At 46.2% G+C, this 16,507-nt stretch overlaps 1 protein-coding gene across 1 annotated transcript in view; it reads right to left on the bottom strand.

The window, feature by feature from the left end:
- hepacam2 (HEPACAM family member 2) overlaps positions 1–16,507 on the bottom strand; it is a 182,191-nt gene that overhangs the window by 13,076 nt on the left and 152,608 nt on the right. The gene's annotated exons all lie outside the window — the stretch shown is intronic.

Genomic DNA, 16,507 nt, shown 5'->3' with positions numbered 1-16,507 from the left:
TAGCACAACTGGAGCCTACACTATAGAAGTCAGAGGCTCTCTGAGTAGGGTGCGCAGGGCCCGCCATAATTTCTGGCGGGGCCCACATCGTACCGCTTTTGAAAAGAGTGTTCGTGTGACTGTGCCAGGCGTGTGCCGGGAACTTCCCAACTGACCAGATGTGATGTTAATCAGGCTCGCTGAAAGATTTAATGCATGATTTCAAAATGTGCACCACACCAGTCAATTCAATGTCATCGCTTGTCAGTCACCACAGAACATTATACATCTGTAGGAGGAACCCACCACTTGGGTTATTTGAAGGACCAGGCAACCAACTTGCAGGTAACATTACTTCACTTACACAAACATCTGCTATTGCAAAGTCTCTGGAAATGCTGTGGAGTGCTTTTGGAGGTTTTGTGGTAATTTGCTGGATTTGGCAGGACTGCTTCCTCACAAGGAGGGCAAGTGATTTGCTGACCTGTGCACACAAAGATGCAGCAGGTATGGGGGATGCAGTGGTAGTGCCTCTGAGGTCTGCAACGCGACAGGGAGATGGAGCAGAGAGTGCAGAAAGGGTAAGTTCTGCGTGATACCCTCTGCCAAGTTGGAGCCGAACTCCTCCCTGCTCCTCGACAGGGACAGGAGGCTGTCTGACATGCCAGGCATTGCACCCAGCATTGTGCTGTGCATCCTCATCAGTTATCTCCTGTTCACTACCCATACTAAGGTCCCCATCTGAGTTCCCTGCAGCAGAACTTGTCTGCGGTTTTGCCCTCTGGTAAACTGGCTCATGAACTATCCATTCCCCCGGCCAGGCTGCAGCTCATTTATGCCCGGTGGCTTAGCATGTGCTGATCCCAATTCAATAATAGCCTCTAAGTTGTGTGCAATGCCAGTTTCTCAGCTGATGGCTGACAGTATCTGATCCAGTGATGAAGATTCTTCATCAGCACTGTTCTGCTGCTCTCTCTCTGGTGCTGCTGTGACTGGGTAGGTGACAATTCTTACGTGTCTGAAAGCAGAGAATCAGAAAGGGGAAGGTTGTGGTGAGGGAAGTGAGGGAAGGAGGGTGGGGAGGTCCATGGTCACACCATCAGCAGCTTCATCATCATGCCAGATAGCAGAATGGGGGTGATCTGGGGGTTGAGAATGGGCATAAGACAGAAAGATATCACCTTCAATATTCTCAACGATGTTGCCTGCAGCCAGCCCAGTGATCTGGAGAACCATCTCCTCCATAGGGCTCAGGAGATACAGGCATCATCATCCCTGCCAGTTCTGCTCTGGTCTCTTCTCTTGCAACCCACCTTGTCCCCCAAGAGAGAAGGAAGAATGTCAGTGATTGCATTTCCTTGTGTTTGTGTGGTGTGCCTACCATAACTGGAAGTGAAAGCAATGACAGGTGGGTATGAGGCTGGCATCTTGGTAGGTGTGTGAGGGTCAAGTGGAGCATTTGGATGTTAGGTGTGATTACTGAGTGCCAGGGAGTGCTGTTGGGTGGTGATGGGTGAGTGATAGGGATGTGGTGCACTGAATAAAGTGAGAGGAAATGCTTTGGGGAACCGTCCCAGTGCATCTTCCTGCTATATTCTGGCCATCACAACCCCCCCCCCCACCACCCCCCGCTAGCCCGCCACTAGGGGTGTCAGTAAAATCCAGCCCATTGTAGCTGCATGGAAATACCTGGCTTCAATTTTGAAGAACTCAACATTGCAATTACAGTAGACAGATTTAATTCATTTTAAAGGTTATTTTGAATTCTTAGCAAAACATGACACTTTGAAGTACAATTTCTGAAGTCCGATGAATGCACACTAGATGCAATATTTCCATACTATAGAGCATGTACATTAGAGGATGATTGGGAGGATATGGTCCTAATAACACCTGGAGTGTTACACCATGTAACAAATATATGACCATCATTGATTGACAGTGACTGAACAGGCTAAATTTTGCAAGACTGCAATGGTAGTGCACTTGTTTGGCGGTTGAAAGTGCATCCAGTAAAATTGGACAACAAGCTTTGCACGTCCAGTGAAGAAATCTGCTGGTTTTAAGAGTGCACACTTCCAGCTTTGTTGTAAGATGCTGTGTGTAGTTCTGCAGGTCTCATGAAGAGGTTCTGAGTCTTGTAGAGTTTAACAGTAAGTATATATTAACTACTAGTAACTATATACATGTATACAGTTAAAAGTCTGAGCTAAAAACTGTCTCCATGTTTGCCTCTACAGATGTCTCTATCCAGAACAAGACTGCCCTCTAGACTTGGGTCATGTGTTCCTTTACATCACAATGTGGGCAGTACAGTACCAGTCCCACGTTAACCCATTCCATGCCAGACCCTTATACGACACTGCCCCCAAGCCTTTATCCAATGTATTTACAATGTATTCCCACTTACCCAACATATTTGACTACCCCTTCTTCCCCACTCAAGTCTCTGTGTTTACAGGTTCAGGTGGTCTGAAGGCTTTATAATTCTTCCAGATCTTGCCTTTCTCACAGTTGAGGAGTGATAGATTCTGGCCGGGATTTTCTGTGCCGCTGGTGTTTGGCATGTTCAGTGGCATGAGCGGACAATATGGCAAGAAGGCCATATTCGCGCCATGAAACCAGTTTGTGATCACCTGCTCAGCCCATCGATGGCAGGTCGCGATTCCCATCATTGGACGTCGGGAACCTCATTGTAATACTTCAGCATATCATTATAAGGCCAGCCGGCCAGGCTCATCCCCGCCCCCGGCTGGATCATCTGCCCACTTCGGCAGGAAAACACGCCGGTGCAGAACACGTCTTGACAATTGTGACATGCAAAAGTCAGGACCCACCACCAGGGCCTTGCTCACATTGCGGACATCCGAGGAGCAGAAGATGCTGGAGCCCAACAGCAATGGGATCCTGGAGGAACATCCATGGCATTCTGGGTGGATTCTCATGGACATGGCTCTGCTGTGAAGCAGCTCACGGAAGTTGGAAAGTCACCGTTGATGCTCACAACAGATGATGGTTGAGGGAGTGGGAGATGAAGGTCTAGGATTGATTGGGAGAGGAAGAGGTATCGGGGGGGGGGGCAGTGAGACTGGGGGGGGCGCAGGGAGTATGGGAGGAGGAGGGGGTAATGGGGGAGAAGATGGCAACTGTGGACGTAGGTGTAAGGGCGGGTGGAAGGTGTAAGGGAAAGAATTCGGAGGGGGGAAGGAGTGCAGAGAGGGGAAGGAGTCCAGGGGGAGGAAGAAGTGTGTAGAGAGGAGAGAGTAAGGGTGGAGGAAGAAGTAAGGGTGGAGGAAGGATTCGGCAAGGGGGAAGGAGTAAAAGCTGGAGGGAGAAGTGAGGGTGTCTGAGGAGGGTTCTGATGCATCCATGACTGCCTCCTGGGGAGCGAACTGAGGGTGGGCGTGGTATGAGGAAATGGTGAGAATGACCGAGGGCAGAGTGAGGTGGTAGGGTGAGAGTCCGACAGTAGTGATAGAAGGGACGGCGAGGGTGGTTGGTGGGAATCAAAGGCAGACACGGATCCTGGGGATGGGAAGGAGGAGGCAGGGGAGGTTAATGTGGATGGGGGTTGGTTTTTTGGGAAGAAAGGACCGTGCACATTCACCAGGACATCCCCGAAAGAAAAGGGTTGTGGCTGGTGGGTCACGGAGGGAAGGTGAAAAGTGATGCTGGTGTCAACTGTGATAGGGGAAAGGAAATGGGTGACTGGGGGAGGGTAAAGGACAGGGAAGTGAAAGTAAAACCAATTTATCACCATGATGTCCAAATCAAAAGTGAAATGGGTGGGCGAGATCAGGTGCTAATTGGGAGTGTGATCATTGGGTGGATGGAGATACAGGTCAGCTCAGGTAGAAAACTAAAAGCAAACCCCAGCAGGCAGCATTCAAAATGCTCAGGGCATTGAGATGAGTGTGATATGGGAAGGATCCACATGCGCGGGGGAGAATGCTTACACGAGGCTCCGAAAGGCCCTGCCACACACACACTTCTTCCTCCAGAATCATTCATTGGCCGGCTGCTCCCTCTGCAGTGACAGAGGATGAGGTTGAGGGGCTCACAGGTAAAGGGGACTCGGAGGGAGAGGACAGCCTCTGAGATTCCTGAGTGGATGACCCAGGGATGTCCAGCTGCTGCTCCTCCTCCCTTCGGGTGCCTTGGGGCCCCGGCCTGACTCTTTGAGGGGAAGGAGCACCTGGAGGATGTCGAGGTGCCCCGTTTCGTTCTCACATTGCCACTTCAGGAACTCAGCCATGGCTTCCGTGATGGAGTGCAGGTCTGCACACATCTCCGGGTTGTGCTGGACCCGGGTCTCCGTGGCATTTGCCATCCTCCTCATGGAGACCTCCATACATCCACATGTGGGCACCACTTCATCAGAGAGCAGGCAGACACACTCCTCCGACTTGCGTGCCATCCTGGTGAGGGCTTCCAACAGTGCTGCGTGATGTTCCCACACCTTCTGTTGACTCTCCAGGATAAGTTGGAAGGCCAAATTGAGTTGCTCATCATCTGACTCGAGCCTCACAGATGCCTCTTCCCCAGCAGTCCTCCGAGTGCCGGGGAGCTCGGCTGAACCTGCCTCCTGCTGCTGTGGACACGTGTCCGTGCGGTGACCACCAGATTGTAAACCCGAGCCTGCTCTAGATCTAGGTCTCACCGAGGTGTGTGTCTCTGCGCTGGTGGAGAGTGTGGGTAAGCGCTGTGACGGGTCTTCCAGGCTGCTTATTTCCAGCTGTTCAATAGAGGAGGTGTCCTCTTGGCTGGAGGTGATGACATGGATGGAGCTGAGGGACTGGCTGGCTGAGGGTGTTAGTCGCTTGGCAGAGCTCCCTGTGAACCAAGGTAGAGATAATTACTGCATGGCAGCAGAGTCAAAAGCAAGAGAGAGAGCACTCACAGTTGCATTGAAAGAGGGATGACGTGGTGCAGGATCCTCACGAGTGTGTTCGCTGCCGACCTCACTGTCACCACAGGCATGGCCCATGTCCTCACTGGTCAGCGCGACAGCACGCTCCTCAAAGTGAGTGAGGGGCCTAATGTGGGCCACTTCACCCTCAGTCTGGGACCTCTTCCTGCTGATGTGAGCATGCTTCTCCTGCATGAAAATAGATGAAGAGAGTGTGAGCAGGATGCATGGCACTGTGTGGAATATTTGTGTGGTGAGCGGAGCCATGGACAGGATGAGGACGTGAGCTTGAGAGGATATGAGCCTGATGGAGATATGAGGGTGTGTGTGAGAGTTAGTGGTGTTTTCCCTTGAGGTGTGAGGTGGATGTGTGGTGGGTTTGAGAGTGTGTGAATTAAGAATGATGAGAAGAGCGAATTACCTTGGCGGAATGGATGAGACAATTCATCCTTTAGCAGCACTCGGTGGCTGTCCTCTTTTGCAGGGCATTGATGCTGACCACCACTGCCACCACCTCCCAAGCTGGATTAGTGAGGTTGCTGCCCATCCTATGGCCATGACAGTAGAGGACATCATGGCGAGCTTCCACTTCGTCCAAAAGGTGCTCGAGGGATGTGTCATTGAATCTGGGGGCTGCAGTCTTTTTGCCTTTCAGGTCATGTCTTCTTTGCAGCAGTCATGGGTTGGAAGCACTGAGAGATGTGCACGTGGCTGGACTTTAAATATGGCGCCCAGCGTGATGAAGCGGCGAGGCGAATGAGAGCCCACCCACTATGAAAATGGCGTGTTTCCTGGGAATGCATAATTAATATGGCGGGTTTGGGGTGATACAGCGTGAAGAGCTGCCATTGCGGCTGGCGGGCAAAACACCTGCTACCGCACTTAGTGCAAATCTGGGATGATTCCGCCCTCTGTTGTACTGGGCAAACATTGTTTGAAAGGAAATTGTTTTGGATGTGGTCATTCTGCCATTTGGTTGGTTGATCTTAATTCTCTTTTATCATTCTCTGTCGTTGAGTCGCTCCTTTTCAACTCACCATCTGGTGACATCCATGGTTATTGTTTTATCCCGTTCCTTAAGGGGAGAAGAAACTCTCAGCTCATCCGTAATGCACATTCAGTATTTCTCCCTACGAATGGTTCGCCGTGATGTACGTTGGTGTTTACATTTCAAAAATTGAACCTCCATTCCTACTTGTTTAACCATTTTACCCAATAATTGATTGCTGTCTTATTTACCAGTTGCTTTTTGAGCTTATGAATCTTTCCATTCAGCTCGGCAACTATTCTGTTAAGTTCAGTTGTCTTTGTTTCAGAGTTAGCAGCCGAACTCTTATATAAATTTAACAACTTCACCTGGGCAGGCAGTTACTTTTGGAATCTTTCTTCTCTGGTCACTGACTGCTGTTCTGACTCTTTCAATTCATTCATTAGATCTTAAATCTGTATTGGACAATTTTCCTGATCTGCTTTCAAAGTTTGGATTTACTCTTCCATATTGCGTATCTCATCCTGCATGTTGTTCAGGTTGGATCGAAGTTCAAGAATTTAATCAATTTTGGTTGTTATTTTTGCATTCAAGCAACTGTTCTGATGCATCAGCAATTCATTCTGCTGCTCCAGGCATTTTCCACGATGCTTACAAGAAACTTCTGATGTTTGAAGTTCAAGTTTTAACTGAAGATCCATCTTTATCAAATTTGTTTCAATAAGGTTATCATTTAGGTGCTTCAAGTCCTCTTCAAGTGTTCTACTTCCTGTGAGTAACATTCCAGTGTTCTCATCAGTTCTTGTTTTTCCTTATCACTCACCTCTTGTACTTGAAAGTCGGTTCTCTACACTGATCTGTTTTTCCTTAGCAGAGTATAATTCCTCTGTGCTATCCTTCAAGCTTGCATTCTGTAATTGCACTTCCACTAATTGTTTCTGAGAGACCTCATGCTTTTTTGTGCGAAATCCTACTTTCTCTTACCATTCTAGGTTCTTGATTGTCAGTTCAGCCATTTCTTTTTGCAGCGACGCAATGGAGCTCAGTAAGTTTGAAATATCCGGTCTTTTTCCTTCTCATTTCATGGTATTTAGCTCCAAATCTACATTTTCTGATCTTGCTTCTGTCTTTTCTTTATAAGCCTGCCGTTTGGTACACTATTACTTTGCCTTCAATCATAGCCAGGTGGCTCAGCAGTGCCACCTGCTGTTGCAGTTCAGGTAATATGTCGGGATTTTCAAAAAGATTTACTTTTAAGACTTCCGGAATGTTCTCTGGCTCTCTGGCACCATTGTGTGGCTTTCTTGAGAATTACCTTTTTCCTTTTGTAGCTTTACTGGCCGTTTTCTATCCCTCTTTTTAAGCTCTGTGTGCTCCACAACTTGAAGTTTAAAGTATTTGTCAAAGGCTTTTAATATTTCATTAAAGCTGGTTGAGGGTTCACCAATGCACTGTGTTAAGATTCCTTCACCAGCAAGTTCACCAAATGAGTATAAAAAAGCATTAAGTTGGACTTCTTCTGATTTCCTACTTGGAGCTGATGTACTCCAGTAATTCAAAAATGTTCTTTTTCAGGACACCAAATTCTGCATTAGGCTTGGCTCTTGCATGAGGCCAAACTGGCCTGGTAAGGTAGATTTTTAATCCAAGGTCATTTAGAATTATAAGTGTGTATAGCTTTAACTGGTGTAAGGAAGTCCAAGATGGCACTGGCATTTGCTTCTTCTCAATGAGGTTTCCCGCACTAGTCAGTTTTGGCAGACTCCCAGAGTAATGGCATTCGCGATTTCTGTGTTCTAAAATTTTTCAGTAGTGAATCCCTGGATCGACTTTTTTGAGTCTCCCCCACAGTATCTAAGTATTCTATGGTCTTGACATTGTCAATTCCCAGCTTTTGCTGGGTCTTTTAACTGCTGATTATTTGTTCTTTATTTATTTACTTATTCTGATCGGAGTGAGCTCAACTGTCACTTGTTCAGGCGCCATCTCAGGACTAGAGCTGTGAGTGGTCCGTTTTAAAATGGCAATTCTGACCGCTGCTGACTTAAAAGCTACTTTAAACTCATTCTGGACAAGAACCTTAGCACGCACCCACTAGGTCTTCTGACTCTGCACTCTTGTGTTGCAAATAACTCCCTCGGCGATATAATTACTGCTTCAGAAGAGTGACCCTGCAGTTGCTTGACTTCTATCCATCTGGATTAGTAGTCCACTTTGATCAGGAACATTTTATCTCTGTGTTCAAAGAAGTCCATCCCAAAACATTCCCATGGTCTTGATGGAAAGGAAGATGACATCAATGTTCCTCTTGTCTCTTGATGATGAATAGTATAAATAATACAGTTTGATATCATCTCTTCTAGTGACTTTCAGAGACTTGGCCACCAAACAGATTATCTTGCTCTAGCTTGGCATTTTGTGATGCCCGAACGTTCTTGGTGCAATCGTTGTAGTGTGTTGAGTCTCAGAACTCCTAGAATAACTAATCCCTTGTCAAAGATGAGTAAATCATCCACCACACTGAGGTTTCCTCTCCATTCATATCACTGTCTGGGAATGGGATTGTGTGGTGTGTATGCTGGCCATCTTTTGACACAGTATCTCTGGCCTTAACAGATTCATCATCAGATTTCTGTGCATCTCTGATTTCATTCAGTCACTGAGTTGTTGCTTGTAGAGTTTTTTTTTTTGTCGATGCAAAGATTTCTACCTCTTCAACAAGGACCACATCACCTTGTTTGGGCCTTGCCACTGCGATGCTGGACAAAGCATCTGCTGTAGTTTGTTATCTTCTCAGAACATGCTCTGTTTTTGCATCAAACCTCAACATCCTCAGTCTGAATCATTGTGCTCATGAAGGCATTCTTGCTAACTCATTCAAATTTAAGAGTGCCACTAAGGGTTTTCTTGAAATGGAGACCAAGAACATAATATGTGAACTTTTTGCAAGCCCATGTAGCAGCTAATGCTTCTTTCTGCAGTATCTCTGTTTAGTCTCTTCAGTGAACGGGATGCATAGTAAACTGGTCTACGCATTCCATTCAACTGTATCTGAAAGAGTACAGCTCCCAATCCTGTGGAAGATGCATCAGCAGCACTGACAGTGGATAGCTCTGGGCCATATTGAGCTAAAATATCAGGTGATATCAGCATTCCCTCTGTACTGCCCTCTAGTGTCAGCCTATTGTCTCAACTGGAGCGGGGCTTGAACCCACAACTTTCTAACTCAGAGACAAGAATGGGACCACTGATCCAAGCAATTATTGAAGCCTGTTACTATATAAGCAGCCAAAAGGATGTCAGTACTAATCTTGTTGTGGGGATCTCCCCTAGTGGGTCAATGGATAAATTTTACAAAATTTAACCCCTGATGAAATGGCAAGACCATTTGCAGCTCGGGAACCCACTGAAATCTCCCGTGGGCTTTGCCGAGGCTTTTTAACTAAACCACAGCATTAACATCCCACTTCCAAGTTCCCTGACCAATCAGAAAAAGTGGGCAGGATCACGCACCAGATCTGTCGAAGGAATGATTCTGAATTAAAGGAGCGCCAACATGGGTCAGGAACGCTCAACTGCACGTGGATTTTTGAGGCTGCAGCAACAACAAGGATTGAGAGGAGACCTGGGAAGGCTGCCTCCAGGGTTTGCCATTGATGGGAGGAATAGGACAAAAGCTACAGCCAACCAGGCATGCATGGAAATGGTCCAGGAAGTCAGCAGCAGGAATGCAGTCCCTCCAACCTGGACATAGTGCAGCAAGAAGATCCAGCACCTCAGGAGGGAAGGAAAGGTGAATGGCATAATACTTACAGGTACCAAGCCTCACACTGTGACTTTCCCAGCATTCTCATGCACAGCGCTCCTTAAGACTACACACCTTGCAGCTCCACTCATTCCTCTCTCTCCAGACATCTCACATTCCCATCTGAAGAGCCAACACTCACCCTCATCACATTGTCTTCTCGTAATTGTACCTCACAGTCACCCTTTACAAATGGTGTGCTTCCCTCCCCTCCACACAACCTATTTCTAGCATTCATAACAGGAGAATACAGCACACAGCCTTGGTCAGAGGCAAAGACCCCAGTGTCCTCCAGTGACAGGCACCTTGACGGCCACTGGCAATGCATGTCCACATGGTCCACTGGGAAGGAGGTCTTGTTCCAGGAAGCTACTGATACCAACAGGAACTTGCTGTGAAAGCCTGAGCCGTTGAGGCTCTGGTTCTCATGCCAAACTTCTAACTGTACAACCTGTGTTGGGGGTCTCGCCTCCTTGGAGCTGGATATCTGTGTTCATCCCCTTTGCTTTGAGAAGCGGCATGTGGCTACGGAGAAGGCAGCTGCTGCTGCTGGTGTAGATTCAACTTCTGCTGGTGCTGTTGCTTCTTGTCTTGCCTCTCATCAGAGTTGCTAGTGCAGTTGCATAAGCTACTCCCATACCGGGGTGCAAGTTGGCAGCAGGGAAGTTTAGCTGAAGGTGGGTGAGGTGCAAGGCAGGTGTAACAATGTCCAAGAAGCTGACAATCACCTGTCAAAGAAAGAAGAAATGCTCTGACCAGCAGCTGCTCACCTGGACTTGGTTGCAGCTCTTCAGTTTCACCAACCAAAGCTCGTCAGCTTCACTCAGGAAGCTCTTCCCTCTGTGCACTCGCCTCGGTGGCACTGGCAAGTTGCTGCCAACTTGAGAAATGGGTCCGCTGGCTGTCAAAGCCAGAATCCTTCTTGCTGCACTATGTTAAAACAGCACTTACTTATTTTAATATTTAAATGACTTAGCCGGCAGCTGCACGAGTATTCCCCGCTTGCTTGCAAACCTGCCCAGGTGAAAACCAGAAGCGGGTGGGATGATGCCGGGATCCCGACCTGACAAGACTTTTAGGGGATTTAATGTCCTGCATAGACCAAAACCTGCCCCCCCATCCCCATCACCCTACACCTTGCCTGTAAAAATTCCCCTCTATATCTCTCTTTGGAAAATGCAATTCTCTTTATGATTCTCAAAGCTTGTCAGAGCAGCAACTGTTCCGTGATTCAGTGATGACAGTACCTCAGTTGGCACATGTAAAGTGACTCCAGGTACAGAAGTTGAGTCAAAGATGACTAAGGACCAATTACATATCCTTGGAGGAGCGTAGCCTGAGGAATCAGCACACCTTTTGAAGCTCTTGTCTGAACATCAAGTGGAGGAAATGAAGATGATCAGGGTAAATGTGGGCAGTGAAGGAAAGTTATCTGTTGCACTGTGCCATGTTGTGACCTGTCAAAGTGCAAATCATAATCATTTAACAAAGGAAAGGCGTGCTTGAATTGCTCTAATTGGAGGTTCAATTTTAGAATTGGGGAGCAAATTTTAATAAAATAACAAATGCTACTACTATATCGAAACAAAAATCAATAAACTGGAGCTATAATAAAACCTCAGAGATCAAGAGGTTAAATAGCTGTGGGGTGAATAGAATATTCAATCTGAGAGCAGGAAAGATAATAAACCAAATGTAAAGCCCAGGCTTGCCTTATATAGACCGTGAGAAATGACAGGATCCTACAAGCCTCCTGAAATGAATGTTGTTTATTTCTTTTCCAAGAACATGGACTGTATTGGCTCACTCTGGTGCTATGCAGAGGCTGCGGATGAAAAAGAAAGTCGATCGCAAAGAAAAGAAAAATTGGCAGATGCTGTGTTGTGCAAACTATACTGGGGAACCAAATTCCCTCAAGGATTTACTTAAGTCTAATTTACATACAGTATAGGGTGGAGCAGACTATATTGTGTTGGTGGCTGTGAACTGTTACCATTAATTTGTTTTGCTGGCTTGCCCTCAAGCTCAATTGTGGAATTAAATTACTATGACCTGTATGTGCCACCCATCCTGCCTCCCAGCCCATACTCAAAGGGCTGGTAAAATTCAACCCACTTACTGTCATTTAGATAATAGTTTTAGTGCAGAACTTTTCATTCAAATGCTCCCTCAGAAAGATCACAGGTAGAGTTTCCATTTTGGGTGCAACCTGGCCCAAATTGCATTGGTGTTTGGAATTGAATATTCTGTTCAAGTTTCCACTCAAATTCAATATGAAGCTAGCAGAATAGTGGTGGAGATGGTGGCACAGTGGTAATATCACTGGACCAGTAATTCAGACCCAGGCTCAAATCTCACCATGACAGCTGATGCAATTTAAATTCAATTAATAAAAAAATCTGGAATTGAAAGCTAGTCTCAGTAATAGTGATATAAACCCATTTGGTTCACTAATGCACTTTAGGGAAGGAAATCTACCATCCTTACCTGGTCACTACACTTCACTACCTTGCTTCAATTACAATCCTGCCTTTGACAGTGCTGACCATCCATTCTCCTCCACTCTCTGTCTTATTTCTATAATCTTATTCTCATTTGAAGCAAGTCTTAACTGACACAACAGAATCACTTGGGTCAAACATCTAAGGCCTTGCCGATAACTTCTGACCGTAGGTCTGGGCGGAGAACCAGGAGTTAGGCTGGGTCCCCGTGTATTCAGCCAATTCTTCAAGTTTCTACAGGTCCTCTCTCTGTCTCAAACACGATCGCTTTGTGATAGAAGACAGGGAGGAGGGTGGTGGGGAAGGGGACACTCAATCTAAGAGCTTCATCCTCCCCAACATGGCAGAAACACCCAGAATGCCCAATGAAAGGAGGCACTGCCAAGTACTGCAAGGTCACAAACAAGGTCAATCCGGGTGTGCAGATCTGGGTCCTGGTCTGGACCACTAAAGAATTTTTTATGACGATGAATGTTTTCAGCCTGTTATAGAGGAGAGCACTGGGCAATCCTGTGACATGTTTCTAGAATGGGCTAGCAGATCCACACTCTGGTCACCCTCTTGCATTTTGCAACCTTCTTTGTCCAGCAGCCACCCAAGATATGTCCCCGATAGTGTGGGTGGCTACTGAGATTATCTAATCAAGGAAATGCCCCCTGGCTTCCAAAGCAGGGCCAATACCAGCATTTATCCCAGGATCAAAGCACCACAGATTTTCAGCTCCTATATCTCCAGCAGGCTTGTTTCCATACCCAGAATGTCATGTCTGGTAAGTTCCACAGCTCCAATTTTGCCTCCCTGGTTTCCATGATCTACATAATACCACCTGATGCTGTCAGCTTTAAGCTCACCAGACCTGACCCCAAATTCTTTCATCTCTTCTCACTTTCTACTTTACTTTTCTGAGGCTTTCATCTGCATGAGATGCACAATATAATTTTAAGCTGTTGCTTTTGTCTTGGATTATTCAAGGGCCAGAACTTTGTGGTGTGTCTCCTCCCCACCCCCGGAGGATGTGAGGAGCCATTTAAATCTCCATTAAGTTTGACGGGACTGTAATATCCCACCAGATGGGAAGGGCTGTAAATTTCTGGCCATGGTGAGAATATTAAAGTTAAATTGTATATACACTATAGCAGTTGAACAATAAAGATTTTGAAGTATTGGGCAAGTTAAAGGAACTTAATACAAATAAATTCATTAGATCTGATGACATTTATCTAGCTAGTAGATTTAAGGATCACTAACTAGCCTCCAGAGAGAATCTCCAGGCTCCAGTGAGGTAGGGCGGAAAACAGATTAATCCACTACCCATGTTTTAGGAGGGAGACAAATCCAGTTCAGTTACCTATAGATCTACTAACATAACTTTTACATGAGGTAAAATAATGAAAACCTTTCTAATGGGTGATGTGGATAAGTACTTTTAGATAATATGCTGTATAACAAATAGTGAACATGGCCTTAGAAATGATTTTCTGGAATCAGCCTAACGTTAGTAATTGAAGTGGTCTCCCTGCCTGCATTAGGGGGCCCACCTTGAGCATCTCTGTAGCAGCAGTGCACCTCAGCCGTCTCTGCAGCTGCTGGACAGGGCATGTAGTTTAGGCATCCCGAAAATTTTGCATTGTAGTAGTGTAACCAACTCAACACACAATACAAAAGTGACTGGCACTGAGGGGGTGGGTGGTGGGGAGTTGATAAAGAAGATTCTTTACCGATTATTTGCTTCCAACTGGGCCCCATACTCAGGCAGAATGGAAGCAAGAGTTAGGAAGAATAGTGTCTATTGTCACATTTAATAGGGGAGACATATTTTAACCACAGTAGATCAAAGGCAGGTGATTGAAGACCAGATGCAGGGTTATCAGCTAAAGTTCCCAGTCTTCCTGGATAGCCCACCTTTTCAAATCTCACTTTTTAAAAATTCATTCACAGGGTGTGGGCTTCACTGGTTGGGCTAACATTTTTTGCCCATCCCTAGTTGCCCTTGAGAAGGTGATGGTGAGCTGCCTTCTAGGACTGCTGCAGTCCATGTGGTGTCCATTCACCATCGGCCAGCAATCTGTACAAGCTGTAGATGGTGTAACCATGCATCTTTTGATTTTCCATTTTCTTAGCCCTTCCCTCACCCCAACTCTGCCCTTTGCATTTACGCTTTCAGATTTCCAAACACTGACCCAGTCCCTGAGGCCCAAGGTCTAGATGAAGAATATATTGAGGAAGAATAAACATTGCTATTCAATTGGACACTCGCAGCCACTAGCCCAGATGCTGGCATTGTGTGAATTTTCAGAGGGTGGTAGAGATGGTATCTGCACATGGTGAGTCACCGGGCACAAGCAGCCAGGTTAAGGGGAAATGGTGGCACGGGTGTCAGCTCCCCGGTGGGGCAGGGCACACGTGAGTTCTGCTGTGGAGAACTCAGGTAAGGACTTCAATGGGCCAAACTACAGGAAAAGGTGGAAGGGTAGGCAAACAGGAATGCTTGGTGCATTGACAGGCCTGCCCAAGAGACTGTCACTGTCAAGGACCATGAAGTCTGATACCAACTTGGCACAGGGCTTCAAACTTGGAGCTCATCCTTTCCAGTGGGAAGTGATGGTCAACTCCATGAGAAGACTTGTGGCCACAACCATCATTGGGGTGTCAGATGGCTGATATCTAAACTTCCAATGGCAGCAAAAGCTGAAACCATCCAACATCTGAGTGCTACAATGGAAGTTCAGATGGAGGATATGAAATCTCAGCTTGTTGGCAGACTGCAGTCATATGGTGACTTCCCAGATGCAGCAATGACTGGCGAACTGTGAGATGCTTGCTATATATCTGTTCCAGCTTGGAAGGATCCACTGGTAATAACATTCAGGACCACTCTCACCTTGACAACCACCACCTTGACAACCACTGTCCTAGCCCTGCTCTAAGGGTGTAGGTCTGGTTCCAAGAGTTGGCACGATCTGTCATCACCTGTTTGGTGAAATGCAGCTGCTGAGCATTCTGCTCCAGGCAGGTAGGAGATGTGTTCCCTGAAGATCTTGGGTGGGAAGGACCTTCTCTTCCCTCTGTTTTGCTGTCTCTGCTCCATCTCCTTTTGACGCTGTAGCTCAAGGGGGTTGCACCTATAACCACTATGACACTGAGCAAATGGAGTACTCAGAGGCCTTTTAGTAGCAACCAATGCCTTCTCAAATTTTAGTACCACTCACTGCAGGTTGTATCAACTCTTCCAACAACCAGGTTTTTCCACAAATTCAGCAAGACCTAGTAGATAGTAATAAGCAACCAACATGTGTGTTGGATGATTATGTTCATGGGCCAGAGGACTCCCTTGTGCTGCTGAAAGCATGTTCAGCTGTGCATGTTTAAGAGAGAGTACTAACTAGAATGGCAAGGTCAAAAATGGGAGGTAGGGCATGAAATCACCATTAGGACACTGACTTATGTCATGAAGGTAGTGGGTGTCTAGAATTCGCTGCCCAAGTTGGTGGTAGAGGCAGAAACTCTGAACTCTTTTAAAAAGTACATGGATTTGCACCTTAAGTGCTGTTAGCTGCAGGGCTATGGGCCGGGTGCAGGAAGGTGGGATTAGAAAGGGCACCTGGGTGTCCTCGGGCTGGCATGGACAAGATGGGCCGAATGGCCTCCTTCTGTGCTGTAACTTTTCTATGGTTCTATGATCTGCCTACTTTGCATACTTCAGGTGCTCACTTGTAACCCCTGTGCTGAGACCCTCAACAAGATGCTGTTCAATGTAGGCCTGTACTGGGAGTGAGCAACATGGACACCATTTTTCACCTAAACCGGCACCCAAAGCATTGGGCTTATGGGCACCACGGTACTGAATTTTGTGACAGTTGGGTCTAAATCACGAAGTATAAAGCAGGAAATAGGAGTTAGATTTAAATCAAATACAAAAAGCAAAATAAAGATTGATTAAAACAGCTAATGAAATTAAGTGAGAGCAATAAAAGAGACAGGCAGAAAAAATATAAAAATTATTTAAACTTTGTTTCAATATCCAACCCTAATTAAATTCTGAAGGGATAAGACTCCACACTTGTAAGATTAAATTTTCAATACCAGAGTGATTGTTTGGGTATAATTAAGACTTAACACTTACTGCTGAATGCACAGTGTTATTTTTTTCTGAATGGTTACTTGGTAATTAGTAGGCAAGTATAGCACTTCAGCATTACATTGATTTCAATGCTTCTCATGTCAGCATGTTACTGGTGTAGAAAAGCTTGTGGGGGAACTAGGGAAATTGAATAATGACATTCAGGTTTCAATGTTTAACTGCACATGCCTGGACCCTAAAAGTT

Source organism: Cetorhinus maximus, chromosome 3 (assembly GCF_964194155.1).
Source record: "Cetorhinus maximus chromosome 3, sCetMax3.hap1.1, whole genome shotgun sequence".
NCBI lineage: Eukaryota > Metazoa > Chordata > Chondrichthyes > Lamniformes > Cetorhinidae > Cetorhinus > Cetorhinus maximus.
The sequence above is the reverse complement of the archived record's forward strand: the minus strand, read 5'-3'. Positions and strand labels throughout refer to the sequence as shown.